The following is a 16,912-nucleotide window of genomic DNA, read 5'->3' as shown; positions in this document are numbered from 1 at the left end:
AATCTCCAACTCCATTTGCAGAAATGCAGCCCCAAACTTGCAAGGAGCCTCCACCATGCTTCACTGTTGCCTGCAGACACTCATATCGTACCTCTCTCCAGCCCTTCGGCAAACAAACTGCCTTCTGCTACAGCCAAATATTTCACATTTTGACTCATCAGTCCAGAGCACCTGCTGCCATTTTTCTGCCCTCCAGTTCCTATGTTTTCATGCATAGTTGAGTCGCTTGGCCTTGTTTTCATGTCGGAGGTATGGCTTTTTGGCTGCAACTCTTCCATGAAGACCACCTTTGGCCAGACTTCCAGACAGAAGATGGGTGTACCTGGGTCCCACTGGTTTCTGCCAGTTCTGAGCTGATGGCACTGCTGGACATCTTCTGATTTCGAAGGGAAATAAGCTTGATGTGTTTTTCATCTGCTGCACTAAGTTTCCTTAGCTGACCACTGCGTCTACGATCATTTCGGCATGTGACTTCAGAGATTGAACCGCGATCTGATTGAGAGACAACCGACTCTACCACTGAGCCGCAACCGCCCCTACAATATATAATAATAAAATCCTGCTTACATTGGGTACAAATAAAGTCCACAAGGAAGGATAATTAAAACACTAACGTAGCATAAAAACAACACACAGAGACGTGTGTGTGTGTGTGTGTGCGCGTGTGTGTGTGTTTGTTTTATTCATGTGTTTATGCTCCAGATCTGTCCCTCTCTCTAATCCCATAATCCAGTGGTTAAGCCTTGACTGAGAGCCGCAACATTTTCATGAATGACTTTGTGTCATTTGTCATGTGTCTGTGCGAGTGTGCTGATAGAGGCAAAGAAAAGGGATGAAGGAGACAGGCAAGGGCGGTGCGGGGAAGACAAAATAAGACTGAATACATGAGATCTGAGAGAGATGCTGTAAGGACACAGAGGAGGGTAACATAAATAGACAAAAGGTAGAGAGAGAGAAGGGGCGGGGTTTTGAAGGCAGGGCGAGTTTAGCAGTAGATGTGAGCAGGTGGTGGTTGGTTTTTTACTCTGCTTGGACTAAATCCATATTTTCCCTCTGAAAGGCATGCTGATGTTCCAATGCAGGGATCTGCTCTCATGGCTGACGAGCAGTTTAACCTTTCCACTGAAGCAAGAAAACCATAAACATGATATTGTTCCACTCTGCTGGTGAAATAAAAACTGTAACAAACCACATTTTGTGTTTGGTCAAACGTATTAAAAAGATAGACACTTTGACTGGCCATAGTGGCATTATCTGAAATTAATGTAAAAAAACACGTGGCCCAAACCTATTCAAAGACTTGTTCAACAAATGACAAAAAGCACCATTGTGTAAGATTGTGCATGTATAAATCATTTTATATTGCCAATGTGTGAAGAGATAGTGGAGGAACTGAAACACTGAGACCTTCCCCAACTTCCTCCATTGCCTAGCAGAGAAATAGAGATGGATGCCAACAAACAACCGGCACCCTCAACAACACCAACACAAAGTACAAGCAAGAACATAAAACAATACATCTAGTGAAACCCGTCTGACCAAACAGCAATGTGACCGACGTCAACAGCGAGTCAACATCAGCAGGGCAATCGAATCATGGAGAGACCTTCGATTGCTTTCGGGGATCAAAACAGACCCACAGCTGGCTTTCTTGCTATTGGACAGGTAGGGTGACATCGCTGAAATATATATCATTGTGATATTGTGGCTTTAGCTGGTTAATGTTAGCTTATGCTTGTGATGATTTCCTGGTTTGCCAGCGTAAGTTGCCATTTGGTTATGATGCCAGATTCATGTGGTGTATTAACGTCAGAGCTAGTTGGCTAACCTTAGCATGCTCGCTAATGTTATGACTACCAGAATGCTATCTGAGAGTTAGTTGTCTAGCTTGACAAATAACTTTGCCAGCTAACATGACAAATTATGTAGCAGAGCAGAGCAAATGTGTATAACTACCGATTGTTTTCAATTAGCCAACATCATTACATTATCTGCCTAGGCTAAGGCTAGCCAGCTAGCTGTAAGCTGGCAACAAGCTACCGTTAGCAAACAAGCAAACGTTAGTTTGTTTGCTATGGCCTGCAACGTAGCAAAACTCTGTCGAGTGGCGTGCAACAAGGTTAACTGCAGTTCACTCAACAGCCAACAGTAAATTTATGTCCACTGTGTTCCTTTGTTTTTTTCTCGAGGCCTTTAGAGGTAAAATTAGACATTGGATTGTGCTCTCAGAAAATCTCTTTGCACTATTTTGATATCAATTATACTACTATTATTTATATCAGTTGATATTTTGGTCCGTGCTGCCTGTTTATGTGGCTCTAATGTTTTGATTTAGGCTTTCAGTGATACAAGGTATTGCTTTGATCTCTGCCGCCTTCGAACACTGGACTTTCTGGCTTGATGTCATGTTTATCCAAAGCTGTTTGTGGAGACTCTTTAGGTTAATCAGTAATAAAGGTAATCAGTCACCAATTGCCTCTCTCCCACACACACACTCACACACTGCTGGGTCATTGTCCTGAACCCCTTCCTGTCTGGCCCTCACATGCAAACTTAGATTGAACCCCAGGCTGCAGTCAACCGCATGTGCGTTATTAGTTCTTTACTCCCACTTGTTATTGTGAATGTGAATTGTCACTGTCGACTACTTCCGATTGAGCCTTCAGTGCAAACATTACAGTATTTGACAGTCCTTGACCTCTGCCAAGAATAAGCGTCAGTTTGAGGGAAAGGTATATTTACTTTGAATTTGAAACTCTATTTAACTGGAAAAATCTATTGAGAACACATTTACAATGTTGACCTGGCACGAGTTGTGGCCTTAACTTTGAATAATAAAAAAAGAAATTATAGGGAACTGTACATTTATTTTTCCATTTTAACCTTTTTCTGTTTAACATACAGTATATGTTTACCTCTAATGTGCCGTTAGCTGTACATGCTAAGCTGCATAAATCAGACATCCAAGGCCTCTGCATTGTTGTTCGTGCTAGCTGTAAAAACCAGTGATAAAAAGAAATAATAAAGGCTTCCGAAGGACACAACCAACAAATAAAACTCAAGTAAAAGCAACATTACAGTGAAAATACCCTTATCTCTTTCTCTGTCACACACTCACAAAGGAAACAGGATGTCACCGCGGTTTTGAATATTCAAAGCAGCACAGGATGAAATGGTGAGATCATATTCAAACGTATTCATATTTTACTCAAACATCTGTAACCCTTGGGTATTTGTGCAGCCACACATTCAAGTTACGCCTACAACGTTCAAACTGTGTTCAGAAACAATGTTGAACTTTAATACAAATATTGCTTTAGTAAATGAGAATGGGAGAGAGGATCATCATCATAGCCGAGATGAAGCTAAGGTTTTTTAAGTACCTTCCTGACATTACAGTCTCACAGCTTGGGCAAGTCCAGGCTGCCTGTTTTTATATCAGTCTGGGTAACATCTACCGGATGGTACTCAGGGGTTTACAGACACCAATGATGCCAAAGAGAAGGGTGCCATACAGGATATTTGGGTGATCTGATGAGATGAAATAGCACCAAGCACAGTTCTGAATCTTCTATGGTTCAAGCTGTTACGGCCCGGTCACAAAAGACAGTGTCGACTACAGCAATATTCACCCTTGCCTTTTAGCACGAAGCTTGGTGACATAGTAATCACTTGCAGAAGTACTTGGAAACTATTGGAAATGCTAACATGCTAGCCTGTCAGGATTATGTTAGCATTAGTCACTAGAATCTAGCTATGCTTTGCAAATGTTTTATGATCTTTTTACAGAAACATTTCTCCTCCTGTCATTCTGTTGTCTGTATTGTTACAATGAATAAAATTGCTCTCTGTGCTTACCAGCTTGCTGACAGATTCCAATCTTAGCTCAGTCATTAACACGACAATAACTTCATACAGTTAACAGACTTGTGCAATATTCTTCAGTTCTTCGTCGAACATCGTTCCAAATCTGTCTGCACCAAGTTTGATAAACAGACTGAATGAGTAATAGATACAATAAAGACCTAACCACCATAACATCTTTACTGTTTACTGACCCTGTTTCAGGCACGTTTGTGACATCAGACGGTGACGCAGCAGAAAAGGGACCGACAGCAGTATACTCCACTGAGAATGGGAAAAGAGACAATCGGCATAAGCAGGTCTTCTCAGGTCTGAAAAACCTGTGTCAACGCGCTAATTTTGGTGGGAAAGGGGTCCTAGAGACTTTAGGTACCACAAGCAGGTCTGCATCCTGGGAGCGCAATGATAGAGCACTGTGAGCTCTTTAAGATATGATGGTACCTGACCAACAAGAGCTTTGGAGGTGAAAAAAGGGATTTTAAATTCTTTAAATAAAGATTTCACAGGAGCCAGTGCAGAGTAGCTAATTTCCTAAAAGTCTGAAGCCTCAGCTTTTGCTCCCAGGGATTATTTTTTACAAACCTTTACATCATTATTTTAAAGTTAATGTGTATTATGACCATCCAAAATTGTATAGTTATACACATGACAACTTATAAAGAAAGGTGGTATTTTTTTTTAAATTAAATTATTTAATTAGAAATTAGATATAGACAAGACAGAAAACTTAAACACACACAAGTTACATAAAATAACACAATAACAATAAGTACAGTTGTATATGCACACATCATACTGTGTTGGTTTATTGAGCAAAAAAGAAACAATCATTGAAGGAAACATATATTTTATTTTTCACCTATTTTCTTTGTTGTTGCATTCATGCTTCAACTCTTCAGTGTGTTTGTGAATGAATGTCTATGAATAGAGACTGAGGAGGATTATCTGTAGGTCACAAGCAGGAAGGACTTATGCACAAGTTGTTAGTATGAGTGTGTTTGTCTGACATGTGGCTGTCAGAGCAGAACATGAGGATTAAAGACAGGGAGCAGATTGGCATTAAAACCCTTTCCACATCTGTACACAAACATGCGTATAGCCTTTCTCCCTCAGTTTGTTAGTAAACTGTACATTTCATCTGTGAATCTGGATACAGAAACTGTACGTTGTGCTATTCACATGCACTCAGACAGGCAAACGCGCATACATCCTGGCACCGCACCGTCTACGTCATCTTATGTGGCAAAGGTGCGTCTGATTTGACACACATGTTGACGTCAGCAATCTGTCATGTTTTTGTTTGAGAAAATTTGACAGAGCCAGAAATTGAGGTTGCTAAGGCAACGAGCAGGGCAAATATGACTGGGGACGACAGGTAGAGACACACAAACTCATGTGTGCACACATACACACACACATGCATGCATACAGTGCTAACAAAGCACAAATGCATACGTAAAGAAACACCATGTTGAACTTATGTTGACCTGTGTCTCATATGAAGTGCTATTTTCCAGAAAACAACATGAAAGGCAGCTGACAAGTGATGGAAGATAAAAGAAGGAGGGGGAGAAGAGGAAGACAGGAGATGAATGGGGGAGGAACAGGAGGAAGTGGAGTGTCCTTGTTAATGTGACACAGTCACATTTAAGTGATTGAATTTCCTCTCTCTCGCTCTCTCTCTCTCTCTCTCTGTGTGTGTGTGTGTGTGTCTGAATGAGTGTATAGCCATGAGTCAATTGCCCAATTGCTTGACAGCCAACATGACTTGAGTTACACAACACACAACTGAAACATTTCCCTCCTTGCCCCCCTCTGTGCCTGCTCCAGGCTCAAAATGAAACCCAGGGCTTGAGGTGTTTTCACAATCTGCCACAGTACAACGCAGCAGAATAATATTAAGTGCTGTGTGATGTAACATTTGACTCTCTTTCTGCTTGCTGCCTCTCATCCTGTACTCAGGAGTAAGGATATGAAGCAGAGAAGTCATCTTGAGATGTAAGCAGCAGACTGATGCAAACAACAATTTACATACCTTATTTACCTACATTTGCTTAGGGGGTTGAATGTCTTGTCTCTTTGTCTCTACTGCCATTTTACTTCTGTCTGTGGCTTATCAACCTGACAGATCAGTTAACATGAACTGTGTCAATCTTATAGAAACATGTTGAATATATTTATATTATACATATAATAATATATATTTAAACTAAATATATTAAAAACATAAAACATCAGCAAGCAGGCAAATCTGGTAGTGAGTCCGGTTGAATCCAGTAGAATGCTACTTCATCATCAGCACAGGACCAGTAACATTAAAACACTTGAGCTGAATCCTTTAAAATATAGTACTTCAAAAAGAAAGTAGACCTGAAAAAGAATATCGGTGATTGATTTCTTTATCAAAGAATGGGAAACATGCCAACAAAGCAAACACACATAGTTGTGTAATGTCGAAAGGAAAAGCCACTCACATGTGACGTCCTGCTAACAATAGCCAGCTAACTGCTAGAGCTAACTTGCCAACCGAGCATAGACACAGTGGGGGTGGACATGGTGGAAGAAACAAACTCTTAATTTTAACCCTTAAATATTCTAAGATTAACAGATTTGAGAATTTCAATAGTAGTTGCTCATCAGAAAATGTGCTAAAATAGTGCCAAACCGTAATAGCTAATCTAGCAAGCATTAAAAAAAAAAACATTTAAGCATTTTAGCATACTGAAAGCAGAACATAAATCAGGTCTGTTTTAGTTGCTACTGCTGAAGAACGATAACATTTCAAGCAATATACTCAAAAGGACATTTCTAGTTTTAGTATTTCTTTTAGCTAACATTAGCACAGCTCCTGAGGGATGTAAAACAAATCACAAGTCAGAATACTTAGTATAAAGATAAAAATACCCTACTTAAAATAAAAATGCTAAATAAAAATACTTTTAAATACTTTTTAAATACCAAAACACCTTTTGTTTGTACCTTTGAAAGAGAGAAAACTGAAATTGTGATAATAGTAAACACAGTTTCTGTTCACCAGTTTTCCAACAGAGCTTGTTCATAAGAGAACAGCAGATACACTTGTAACTTTTTTTCCAGAAAAGTCTATGATTACGGTTAACACAACCTATCCAAATACAGAATGCTGTTTATTTATATTTGAACAGTATTCATTTCCATCCATGTGGGCTGCTCCTGAAGATGGGAGTGTTTCGACATAAAAACTGTGCCAAGTACAAGGTAGGTGGGGAATTGGGCTTGTAGCTGGAAGATTACCAGTTTGAACACTCAGGAAGAGATGGAGGCGAGAGCTGCGCAGTTACGACTCTGATGCCAGCTTTTTATTTTTAATTCTGTGAATCAGAGTCTCAGTACTGACAGAGATGACAACAAACAAGCTTGCGTCTATATGAGCTAACTTCAAAGTCACGCTTCTTCTATCACTAGGTATGGCCTTTTACAGTCATGATAATAATACTGGAGCACTATAATAGTACCCCCTGTGTCAAAGTAGCATAAAACCTGGAGCTGTAGTGGAGTGCTTAGTGGTGTGGATACATTAAGCCTTTTTAATCATGCTTTTCTGTAAAAGATCATACTGTACAGGCCGAGTCATCTGTTCCTCATTACATAAAGGTCATAGTGCTGTCTGCTGACACAGGTTACAGGAACATCAAATTGTCAGAAAATGACATTCACGTTCTGTTTAATCTAATTGGAGACTGTCCCATGTCTGCTAGGTAACTTCCAACCAGACCACTAAACATCATTATATTTCAGATGTGAGGGTCAAGCCACATTTACTGGACCTCTCAGCTAATCGAATCGTGTGGCTGATATGACATGATATTTTGCTCTTTAAAAGCACACTGCATTATCTGCTGTGACTTTGCCATGGATATCCATTGTCTGTTTATGCTGCAAGCAAAACTGTTCATGCCCTTTGCTGTACCACGCTGTCTATAAATAACCAACCTTTGGTAAAGAGCAACTTTTGGACTATTTTGCAGAGTTAAATACAGGAACTTACATAATTTGAGGGCGGCCCCAATTCTGGGAACCGAACATTTTGAGTGTTATATGGGTTTTTTTTTAAAGAGGACTGTATTTCCCATATCAGCTATGTCCCACTAACCGGCTCCCATTCTGGCTGCAGGGGAAATGCCTCTTTCTTCCAAATGTTTCCCATGAATTATGCCTTAAGCCTCACACACATCCGCCTCAACATTGTGCTGTAATAGCACTAAGTCTTGTGGTTGCCAGGAAACACTTACAAATATTTTGGACGTTATGTTTTATGTGTCTTATTTGCTGTCTCCTGCTGGGAGTATTACCCATGTTCATCTCACCTTGTTTATCACATTCAGCAAGACACTACTGCGGGCAGGCATTTTCAAATCCTGAACTCAAAACCCCAGGAGGATGATAAAACACTTGAAAAATTCACTGGAACTCACAGTCCAACTCCTACTCATAACATCAGTAGCAGCCAAAAACCAAGCTTGTTCTCCAGTTTCTAAGAAAATGTTGCTTTCTTTTTGCATTGGTCGTTGTAAGTCCCCGTGTTCTAACTGCTGTTATCTTCTCTAATTGTGCAAAGACAAACATCTCCTCCTACACTCCCACTGGGATAAGGTCTGAGGAAAAAGACACAGCATGGAGGACACAGTGATGTAGCACTGAATCAGGACTAGGCTCACAAGGTGAGGGCTGACTACAAGGGAGAAAAAGTGTTTCAGTGTAGGACTGACTTGGCTATGACTAAAACATTGTTTGATACATTTACAACAATTCACCTATCCTGAATAAAAGTACTACAACCTACAGCACTGAAAAATCACTATCACAAGAATCAACACCTCAGAATAAATGGCATGACCTGCTGGACTAATGTAATGTGAACAAGCACAAACAAATATTGACTGTTCATTATTCATCCACACAATTCATCCATCTACTCACTCATCTGACTGTGTCTCTGCTAACTGGGCCTTTTATAGGTTAATAATTAGAGAAATTCTTAATGAATTTTACCATTTGACATTTTCAAGTAAATACTCCCACCAGTGTCAAATTATTTGTTCTCCTGTTTAGACAAAACGCAGCATTCTGTTGGCTCTCTTTTATGATTTTAAGCTATATGAATCAGTTTTAGCTCATAGAGTTTGGCACAGGATAAAGGACAAAATTAAGACTATTGAGAGGACGAAGGAGGCTATATCCTTGCCGAAGACAGCTATGCCAGCAGTGGTAACTGAGAGGCCAGCAGTGGTAAATTAGAAGCTGCCTATTCATTCGACCAGGGCGGCAAGTCATGCATCTAACATAGCAACCCATTGGACTGGCTACTGGCTAGGCTGGTCATTAGCTTCCGAGGCTGGCAACTAGCATGCCGAAGCTAGCTACAATAGCTATTGACTTGTCTGGTCACTTTCTTCTGTTGTATTTTATTGGGGGATTGGAGCCAAATGGCAATAGGCAATATGTTTCAGTCTTCAATGCCATGTTACTATGGTCACATCCCACACTTTGCTATGCATAGTTTTTTGTGTCCTTATGGGGAGTGACAGGGTCAATCTTTCCAGGTCAAATATTGACTGCACATATTCTACGTATAATCCATTATCCATTCCACATGAGTTGGCTTAAATGAGAAATATATTAAAGGCAAAGACTGTAGTAAAGTAGAGACAATGCATGCCTATCACCTGTATCTACACCTGGGGTCCGTTTCACAAAGCAGGTTCAACAAACTCTGAGTCTAACCCTGAACTCTGAGTTGATCTACTCTGAGATAGGAAACTGATTTGAGTTAGTTTGATCAACTCGGAGGAGCTTCACCTGGAGTTATGTGCGTGCACCACAACTATAAAAAGACAGCATCAATGGAGCCCCGATTCGACGAGTCACCATGGCAACGGGAAAGGGGGGCTGCGTTTTTCACTCATACGGCGAGTTTGAACATGTTTTTAGAAAGAAGTGCAACACCGCTGCAGCTGCAAAAGAGAGGGAGACGGCGTGGGAGAACAATGCTGCTCGGGTCGTAAATTTAAGTGTAGTCCTTTGCAATCACAATAATATTACAGGGGAAAACTGCTACAATGGTAGCCTATCAATTTATTTCATTTAGGTGCAATCCCGCGGGGGAGAAGCTCACTTGGCAGCAGCTTAAGATGAAATATAAAAACATACAGTTGCGTTACTCAAGTGCTCTGCATCTCCGACATTGTACAAAAAACTCCCATTTGCAAAGAAACTCAACACACAATATCTGCTGGGATGTGAGAGCATGACTACGGTTGGTAATGTTGCAAACGTAAGGACGGATTAGGTTGTGTATGTAGATGATGGACTGTGACGTGAAACGGTACCGCTCAAAAAGATAATTGTCTGGAAATGCTAGAACATCTATGCGCGGTCTGATAACCATCTCCCGACGCATATTTAATTCTCTGCGCAGTAATGCTGCACCTTCATCCACGGGATCGTTATCAAAAGGACATGCCATGTTAGTGAAAAAAGTCTCCACCTACTGTGCCTAATGGACTTCTAATATAGGCCTACTGACTGATTTTTTAAAATAACAGCGACAGAACTATGCCACGCCAAAACTCGCCTGCTGACTGAATGAATAAGGAAATCAAATACCGTGTGTGGCTGACAGAGGGCAGAGACAGAGAAAAACTCGAGGTTCATTGAGAAAAACCTGGTCCCGACCAGGTTAGATTCATAGAGTCTGCTACTACGGTAACTGACCGAGAGCTTAAGTTACCTCTCTCTGTGAAACAGGCTAAAGTAACCCCTCTTTCTCTGGTTTGAGTTACCTCCCTTTGTGAAACGGAAAACTCAGAGTTTCCCTCATTTCGGGGTTAACAGACTCAGAGTTTTCACTAAACCTGCTTTGTGAAACGGACCCCTGAATTATATCTAACATAATGTGTGATTGTATGTCACCTGACATATTCTGCTTGAATGAATAGCTAAGCTCACTGTGTGTAAATCATGGTCAGAAGTGAAAGAGGGACTATGAGAAAAGTGGCCTGACCTCTTAATTCAAACTGTGTGAGCACGGCTAAAGCTGTAGGAGAAACAGACCTGCTATTGTTGTATCCATATCTGAGCGTGTTGGGACGCCAGCTTTCCTAACAGCTGAGGATAAACATGCTGAGCTCTGTAACACCAAGCAAACGGCAAAGATTGAGGGTAAGAATGCAGAGTGTCTGGACAGAGCCCTGGTCTGCCTGCTCACTGTGTGTCTGCAAAAGTGTCCATGATAGGGCCTAACCAACATTAACTAGGTCATTATTAGCATGTTTCAAAGATTGACCAAAATTCAAAGTATAAGAACAGGTCAAACTACACATGTGTGTTTACCTTTACACATTGTAAACCTGACCCCGTACCTTAACCAAATCAAGCAAACATACCAACAACAGCTTAACAGATATGGTTACAATTATTATATTGATGGTTGTCAACAAATCCCATAAAAAGACCAAAGACAACAATGTGTTAGTACATGCCTCAATACCATACATCCCTACCCTGTCTTTGGCCAAACAGGGCGTAAATATATACTTTCATCCTTAAAGACCCCGTCCAGTGGAAATCAAGTGTTTAACCTTGTAAACATCTCCATATGGTGTTTTTCATGTGCTACAAGACATATCAGGGACAACATAAGCAGTCATCTCCATGGCTGGGCCTGTCTGCTTTTAAACTGCAGTGTACCAAGGACAGGCTGAACAACACGTTTTCAGATTGGCAGGTTTGACACGTCACAAACCTAAGGAGCCAATCACGTTAATGGACGGGTGACGCTATGCATATCATTATGTGCAACCTATGGCAACCACTTGGGAAATGTGCGAGCCAGCTGTAACCGTTATCATAATTTTTGCAAACTCACCCCTGACAACTAATGTTAACACATTTTCTGGAAATTGTCAGGAGTGCATGGGTGAAAAGAGCTATACTTTACTCTGCTTTTGAATTTCTGATTTGTCTGCTAACATTAGAGGATTTATACACCTCCGGTTGGCTGGTGAGTATTTACAACACCAGGACAGTGTGGGATGACTAAAAAAAAACTACAGTGCCCATGGTCATTGTAATGAAGGGACAAGTCACCGAATGAAACACTGTTGCTCACTGATTTGATTTTAATAGTGGGGCAGTACCAGCCTTATTCTTTTAATCTTCACCCCTTTTCCAATGCCAATGTTTGGCACCAGGTCAAATGTAAAGACACCAAGAAGCAACTCTGAAAAGATGCTAGTACAGAGTTTAGTTCCAAAATAGTTGTTAAATGATCAGATTCTGGCTGAACTGTTAATTCAACTTCCCTTCTTTCCCCTCCTCTTCTCTGACCCTTCCGCTCATCTCATCTCATTCCTTCCATCCCTCTTCCCTATGCCTTTCCCTTTCAATTCCACCCGTTTCTTCTTCCCAAGCAGACGTCACTGGAGACAGAGCCATTACTCTGTCAGCTAAAAACAGGTCAAGTGTTGTTCCGTGATGTTGAAATGAGTGGCTACAGTCCCAAAGAGGGGAGAGGGGGAGCGATGGAGGGGAGCAATGTGAGAGACAGAAGAGGACGAGTAGCAGAAAGTGTTTAAGAGACAGAGTGAGAGTGTGTCAATGAGAGAGGGAGAAGGATGTTTTTACTCAACTGTACTCCCGACCACTTGTCTGACTCTCCTGTTTCCTCTCCGTCTCTCACATTATAAATGCAACATCATGGAATAACACTTGATTTAAATTTTGAAATGATAAAGGGAGCCACAAGAGGATGACAGCTAGTCCTGAAATAGTGTTAAAGCTGTTGAGTTATTTCAGTGTCAGAAGCATCTGTGTCGACATAATGTCTGTGCAGTTAAAAGAAGTGGTAGTTTTACTCAACCTATATGATTTTGTTGGGTTTAATTTTACTATGCTGATTGAAGCATTTGAGTTGTTAACATTTTGTTGAGATTTATGAAAGATTCAGGTGTATAAAAAGGAAAGAGAGGACAATACATGTTTATATAATATATGCTTAAACTGATTAGGTTTAAGTTCAACTGATCATATAGTAAAAACCTTCTAAGGGCTCTGTCAAGCACAGCAGGGCTAAACATTTTAGCTACAGTAAATGCTAATGCTAGCATGCACACAATGGCAATGTTAATATGCTGATGTTTGGCTGATATCATTGTCATAATTAGTTAGTGGGAAATGTTATCCCGTTCTTTATCTTTCTTCTTCCCTACATTTATTGGACCTACTTCTGCATACTTTCAGCTACAGAAACCATTAAACTATTAAAATGTGTTCTTTTTAAAGACATGATAGCCTCTACTTTTCTTTTACTTTTTAAAATATTCAGCTAGCGGTTCTTTATGATTACTCTGTCAAATTGTTTAAAGGGAAGATAAATATGTAAAAAGTTATTATGGTGAAAACCAACACTGCTGCTGCAAATAAGGCAAGAGAGGAACGCTGCAAAAAAAAAGGTGAAAATGTAAAAACAACATATAGTACAACTCTTATACATGATTTCAGTTGTATACAGGATCCACAGTTAGGTCAGATACATTAACTCCATGAATGAAATGCGAGGAAATAACTTTATTTGGCCAAATATAATTAAAATGAATTCATAAATTTAATTTAATCTGATAAATACCAACAGAGTAATCAATTTAATCATCTGCTGGGGGGCTCTTTTATATATCAATCACTAACTGAATGCATAGACTCCGTGATGCGACGGCATTCAGTACGAGCTACTTACTGCACGGCTTAATTCTGTGTCTTTACATGCGTAAAATTGCGGCTCGAAAAGTTTCCATATACACATAACCTCAGCTGCGATTCTATATTAACCGTGGAAGATATCGTCGTTAGGACATAATTAATTAAAGAAGGCGGTTTCCAGGTTGTTCAGCAGTGCAGTCAATCGTTCAACAGCTTTCAGCAGTTTATTTAATTTCTACATTTTCGGCAGTGTTTTGTAATTTCATTTCAGCTTTCAGCATTCCCACGCATTCTTGGTGTTTGAGGACATCTGAAGTTGACATGGTGTTATTACAAAGAGCACAGCTCAGGAAATGCCTTATAGAAAATAAAGGAAAAACACAGATGAGCTCTTTACAGCAGAGGTCTATTATTTTGGTCCGGATTGAATCTTAAAAACTGTTTGCTGGCCGAAGCAACATTCCCATAAGGTCCCTCTTTGATTTAATGCTGGTCAGCTAATGTTAATATGCTAAAAGGCTCACAGCTAAATATCAGCATTAGGCTAACATTGTCATTGTGAGCATTTTAGCAAGCTAATATTAGCATTTAGCTAAAACGTTTAGCATCGCTTTTCTTGACAGAGCCCCTGGAGTGTTCTTGACCTGCTATCTTTTCTACACAAAATAAACAACCGCATGTTACGGCCCTTTTATTTCATAAAGAACTTGCATTGTCACTATATGACATGAATATACAGTAACAGGCTGCTTCCTTACATCCGTCGCCTTTTAAACAAGTCAAAGTAAGTTAATTCAATTTTTATGAAGCCGAGCGAACCTTAAAATCAACAGCTGTTACAGTAAGCAGCAAGCAGCTCTCCACTTCTCAAATTCTACCAAACACTTCCATCAGAAGATAAAGGACCAATAGGTGCTGAAAATGATGCTACACTTATATTGGTCTGACTGCTCTCTGCTCCTGAGGGTTCTGCGGTGAATCTGAGCAGCAGCAGAGTTCAGCAGCACTAGCGAAGATAAATGAGACAATTAAACAGTGCTTGATGGCACCTCAGTGACTAATGGCTTTTCCTTCCTGCTTGTCTGAGCACAGACAAACACAGTAGTAAGCAAACACTGGAGTGTGTGTGCTGCATTGACAGACACATGCTTGTGTGTGTATGAGAGCGTGTTTCTGTGTGTGCGGAAGGTTTGTCCAAGGAACTCAACTGCCAGATAGACGTCAAAGTAATCACACGATATTTTCAGGTGAGATTAAGGAATAGAATAGTGTTTAAATTAAACAGAAATGTTTTTATTGTTTTTATTCACAATTACTTGTACACTATGTATTGTGTTTTTTTAATCCAGGTATCTGATCATTTTGGGTGTAGGCCTACATATTCACTAAACCATAACTGGCTAATTAGCATAGCCTGAGGGCATATTGTAGCATTTACCTGCTTCATTGGAAAAGTCCCATTCAGTACTGGCCCTTCCCCTGAGTACAATAGTCCTACTGAGTGGGACCTGGTCCTGTTTGCTGCGCTGTAAGAGCAAACGTTAGCAGCTCTGTTTTGTCCTTACTAGAGTTAAATTTAGGCGACACTCCACCAACCCTTAAACATTTGAGCCAAGATAATAATATATTTAACACATGCCTGGTGCTAGTCTACAGTCTGTAGCAATGTGCTGGGTGCATGTAACACACAGTCTTTACGGTGACTAATGTGTGTTTGTGTGTCAGCATGTGTGTATGTAGCGCTGGTAGGGGGTTGCATTTTCCTGCCCTTACTTCCTGTTGTATACTGTGTTAAGGTCAGCAGTGGACTGGGAGTATACAGACAGGACAGTCATGTGGTAATTAGCTCTGCTCATTAAAACTGACCTCAGGCTTTGTTCTGCCATCTGGATACACTGTCCTGCCTCCTGTCAGATGTGTGTGTATATGTATGTGTGACATGAGTTTCTCGTTCTCACAATCCTTGATGTAAAATTACCTCACCTGTGGATCTCTTCATATAACACCATCTGATAGACATATTGGGAGTCCTCTGTCCCTGCAAAACTAAAGTAGGTTGCACTTTTGAACCTACATTTCACATTACCAAAATTATTAATATAAAAAATCACACATCTTAAGTTAGTTTGAATAGTGAATGTGATTTTCTTATGCTTCTATTATAATTTAGCACTAACTTAAGCTACATGTGCATGACTGTGAATATTACTGAATGAGTGCACATGAACCCTTGAGCTTCTCATTAATTTGAAATAAGCAGCATTTTGTTATAGTCTACAAACAAGGACAATATGCCACCTCTGCTCATCTAATTCTTGAAATTCATTGACATTACATACTCAGGAGCAAATTCACTAGACCTTTGTTTGTGGGCAAATGTTCAGCTGATTAAATTATGTTTTAACACATAAAGGATGACCACAACCAGGAACACAGACAGCCTGTCCTTAACCTGGAATGCAACAAATATTCCACATTAAAGATATAATCTCGAAGATTTTCATATAAATAAATGTCTGTTAAGTCACTATCTATCGCCAAATGAGGTAACACAATGGTGACTGAGCCTATGGCCCGCTGACGAAAGCCTTTGCATTTGCAGTAAATAGTATTATTACAGACTTGGTGTCTGTGGCCACATTCGCGGAAAGAATCACAAGCAGCGCCCAGTTATTGACAAATTTCCCATCACCCAGCAGTGGTTGGTCTGTCAGAGAGGGTAGGCGGAGCTGATTCCCTTTGTCACGGTTGTAACTCTAGATTTTCCTCGCTGACGGTCGCTTTCCTTTTTAGACTATTTTCCTTCATCTGAGCATGGAATTTGTTTCTTTTTCTTTGGATTTTCACTTATTTTTGAAGATCTGTAGTAATTGATCTTTACTTTGTTTGTATCGCCATAGTAGATTACTGTTTACTCGCAACACTTGCAGAGACCGAAAAAGCAGCTGCTTAGCTCTGCCTACCCTCTCTGGCAGACCAACCGCTGCTGGGTGATGGAAAACACGTCACTAACTGTGCGCAGCTTGTGATTCTTTCCGTGAAAGTCACCACAGACATCCAGTCTGTAATAATACTATATAATTCCATGCAAAGGCTTTCATCAGTGGGCCATAGGCTCAATCACCATTGTTTTACCTCATGACTTAACAGACATTTAAATAAAAATCTTCGAGATTATCACTTGAAGTTTTTGCATGGATTAAAAAAACAAGATATAACTTGTCAATTAAAGAGCTTTAGAGAAGGTTGTATCACCTTAGTCAGAGCATGCCTAGCTGTTCACTACTGTTTTCAGTCTTTATGCTAAGCTAAG

This window comes from Semicossyphus pulcher, unplaced genomic scaffold (genome assembly GCF_022749685.1).
Source record: "Semicossyphus pulcher isolate SPU_LCO1_2020_fin unplaced genomic scaffold, fSemPul1.0.p SCAF_22, whole genome shotgun sequence".
In the NCBI taxonomy this organism is placed as follows: Eukaryota; Metazoa; Chordata; class Actinopteri; order Labriformes; family Labridae; genus Semicossyphus; species Semicossyphus pulcher.
The sequence above is the reverse complement of the archived record's forward strand: the minus strand, read 5'-3'. Positions refer to the sequence as shown.